Source organism: Sinocyclocheilus grahami, unplaced genomic scaffold, assembly GCF_001515645.1.
Source record: "Sinocyclocheilus grahami isolate Dianchi unplaced genomic scaffold, SAMN03320097.WGS_v1.1 scaffold1284.1, whole genome shotgun sequence".
Lineage (NCBI taxonomy): Eukaryota > Metazoa > Chordata > Actinopteri > Cypriniformes > Cyprinidae > Sinocyclocheilus > Sinocyclocheilus grahami.
The window spans coordinates 167,659-171,630 of NW_015506463.1; the positions used below are offsets into that span (position 1 = coordinate 167,659).

The 3,972-nt window shown below is 39.4% G+C and overlaps 1 long non-coding RNA gene across 1 annotated transcript in view; it reads left to right on the top strand.

Moving 5' to 3' along the window:
• The first annotated feature begins 1,456 nt into the window (after positions 1-1,456).
• LOC107568826 (uncharacterized) overlaps positions 1,457-3,972 on the top strand; it is a 7,237-nt gene continuing 4,721 nt past the window's right edge. The window contains exon 1 of the long non-coding RNA XR_001606812.1: positions 1,457-1,577. This is a non-coding gene — a long non-coding RNA (uncharacterized lncRNA). The remainder of the gene's footprint in view (positions 1,578-3,972) is intronic.

Here is a 3,972-nt window from a genome sequence, read left to right on the forward strand (position 1 = left end):
GCCAGAGCCCTCGGCTCCACCCTGGCCCCCCGGATCCTCGGCATCCCCCTGGCTTGTTGGCTCTCCGTCTCCGCCTCGGGCTCCTCCTCCACCTGCTCCGCCTCCGTTGGTCGACCCCCTGGAGTCGGTGGACATTCCTCCTCCATGGCTCCTCCCTCTGTCGGCTCCACCGTGGGCCGCTATTATAGCTGTGGCCAGGGTCCCACCTGGCTCCTCCTGCTCCGGTTAACTCCTGTCGTCTCCCTGGCTCCTGCCTCCATCGTCACCTCCCTGGACTCTGTTAGCCGTCCTTCTCCTGGAGGTCCGTCCTCCGCCGAAACCTCCACCTGTCTGCTCTGCCTGCCAGCCCTTTGCCTTCCCCTGTCACCATCTCACATCCACTGCCTTGTCCCCCTCCGCCCCTCTCTCGGTTTCTACGGTGCGAGAACGCACCTTCCGGGAGGGGGGGAGTAATGTAACACCCCTGTGGACTGTTTGTTGTGGTTTCTTCCCCTTGTGTTGGTTTAGCCCGTCTAATTATTAGTTAATCACCTCATTGTGCTCACCTGTCTGTCCCTTGTTAACTGCCCTATATCTGTTCCTGTCTCTTGTGTTCTAGTTTGTCGGTTATGAATGTTACCCCGAGTGTGTGTGTCTCTGCCTTGTTGTCGCTACATTAAAGATCCTTAATTTGTATCCTTGTCGTTCTCGTCATCCTGCCTGCCTCCACACACCTGGACCGTGACAATAGTATGCAATGTTTAATAAACTGTTTTACTAAATTCTGCTGAAGTGAAATTCAGTGCAGTTTCGGGATATCGTGACTTTGCTGGTGATACACAGCCCTAATGATCAGATTTGAGACTCACTGACTTTTTTAAAAAATGATTGAAGGAGAATCAAGTAAAGCCGAGCTGCTTCAGTCCAGCTAGTGTTCATCTGGAAATATTACTAACAAAATCAAATGTTTTCTTATGTTTATGGCAATAGGCAATACATGCAATAATAATTAATTGCGTTAGGAGAAAATATGGTTTAAATGCATCTGGAATCAAGTCTGTTTCTGAAGTGGACATTCAGTGTTGTTGGGAAATGAAATATTCTATAAACTGCCAGTGTTTATGCGAGTTTTGAATGAGTAATGACTCTTTAAAGTCTCTATAAAGTTGGGCAACCCTTTTTAATCAGTTTGGCGATAAAAGGCTGTGATCTCATATCACACATCTTCAGTCTGTCATCTCTAGATTACATCAGACGAGTCTTTCTGTCAACCTAAACCTGTTTTCTACTATATGTATAAAACAATGAATTTGTCTTTTACAAATGGGAGTACAGCAAATTCATGACAATGTTTTACATTAAACTACTCATAAACATTATAGTGAAAAAGTTCTTAAAAAGCATCTAGTGAAGAAATGCCATAATGTAATTTTTAATTCCTGAATTTAATTTAATGAACCAAAATGAACATCCCTAAAGTTTTTGATGTCCCCATCACGCAGTCTGTGTTGATTGTGTGCCTGTGACGTCTCTGTAGCGGCTCCTTATTCACCATCAGCTGATCCTGAGGAAACTGTACCGATGTCTAAATACTGAGAGTCCTACAATAAAACACACAGACAGACATATATGAGTATGAGACATTACTGCTGCCACATTGCATCAGCAGATCCATTTTAGAAAACACACAGTATATTCATATTACAACCAGAGATATGAATGAACAACTGATCATAGATTAATAACAGTACATGATCAACAACTACTATCACTTAGAGACTGTCAGAGATTAAAATATGAATTTATTCATAGACCAGTCACATCACAGAATTAAACACAGTTTAAAGTACAGAGACTTAAGTGATGCTTAAGTATTGTTTTATATTCTCCAATCACACACACAGGAGGTCTGTTACTCAATTTAGAAACTTTAAATAAACAAACACTCACAACAGTATAATGTCTCCAGTTTATAATGTGGATCCATCCTCAGATCAGAGAGTAACGTCCTACTAGATTCTCCTAGTTTATTCAATGACAGATTCAGTTGTCTCATGTGTGAGGGGTTTGATCTCAGAGCTGAAGCCAGAGCAGCACAACCTTCATCTGTGACGCCACAATCCCTCAACCTGTAGAGAACAATGACAGAATGTGAATTGTAGTTGAAGTGTCTGTAGTTTGTTATTGAGTCTGAGAGGAGATATAATGACAAGGCAAGGCAAGTTTATTTATATAGCACATTTCGTACACAATGGAAATTCAAAGTGCTTTACATAAAATAAAGTAAAATAATCATAAAAAAATTATCACAAAAATAAAACAAGGAATTTAAAAACTTTGAAAATGATTTAAAAATGATTTAAAATTAATTTAAGACAGTTAAAAATAGAAATGATTATACATAAAATACAGTGCAATCAGTTCGGATTGCATAAAATACAGTGCAATCAGTTTGGACATCGCACAGTGCTCATTCAATAAATGCACAGCTAGACAGATGAGTTCTGAGTCTGGATTTAAATGTGGCTAATGTTTTAGCACATCTGATCTCTTCTGGAAACTGGTTCCAATTGCGGGCGGCAAAATAGCTAAAAACGGATTCCCCTTGTTTAGTGTGATCCCTTGGTATTTCTAACTGACTCGATCCTAATGATCTGAGTGGTCTGTTAGGTTTATATTCAGTGAGCATGTCTGCAATGTATTTAGGTCCTAGGCCATTGAGTGATTTATATTTAAAAGTACTTTAAAATCAATCCTAAATATAACTGGAAGCCAGTGTAAGGACCTGGGCCTGGTTGCATGAAAGCCCTAATGCTAAGAAATCCCTTAGTTTTAAGGTTAAGGGAGCCCTTAGTGAAACTTGGGTTGCAAGAAAAAAACCTAAGGGTCAACTTAAGGAACCTTAGGCTGCCATTAAGTATTCCCCTTAATTATTTAAATGTTCCCTTAAGTGTTGCTACAAAGTCCTTAGTACCCATTTCACCTTAACAAATTTAAGGGACCAAAAGAGCTCCCTTAAATCATCTTAAACTCAGTATCTGCAGGATTTTTAAACTCAAATGTAAGACTTCAGATATTCTTTAAGGCCTGCACAAATAAAATATCATATATGAGCGCAGTAGGGCAACGACTATGGTAACATATTAAACTGTAAAATGACTGTAAAAAGCATAACATATAGGTTTGCACAAAACAATTTTTTAAATATAAATTTAAGTTAATGGATGAGTTGTATCAATTATGATATCAATTTAAACAAATATTATTAATAAATTATTACATCAATTAAATAACAATATAAATATAATTTGTCTTAATTGTTGTGATTTTTATAATGCATTATCTTGCCGATCCACCTGTTCACATTTACAACTCTGCGTGTTTGCAGCGTCAAAACATGGGTTAATTTTCACATTTGGTAAATTTCCATCATTGGTCAGCAGGAGGTGCTTTCACTGCAGAAAAAAGCGGTTTCCTCGATAACAACTGTACACAAAGCAGTGCAGAAATGGGCAGCGCTCATGTTTATTTAATGTTTGTCTGTGTTTTAGTTGGCTAGGTTTGCATTTCTTTATGTTCTGTTTATTGTGAGATGTAGTAACTATAGTAACCGCGGTGCCCATTGCCGTATGTTGCCAGAAACTACCGTGAAACGCTTAGTATAAACACTTAGGTAAGGGTGACAGTTAAGACATTTGTAGCAACGCTCCTAAAGAAATCCCTTACCTCAGGAATTTCCCCCACCTCAGGGATACCCCTAAGTCAAATTACTTAAGGACTTTCATGCAACCGGGCCCTGAGGACTTGTGTGATATGCTAAGATTTTCTGGTTCTAGTCAGAATCCTGGCAGCAGTGTTCTGGATGAGCTGCAGCTGTCTAATGGTCTTCTTGGGAATGCAACAGGGTACAAGTTTCTCCAAGTCTTGACTGGAAACAAAACATCTAATTCTTGCAATGTTTTTGAGATGATAGTATGCTGATTTAGTTATTGC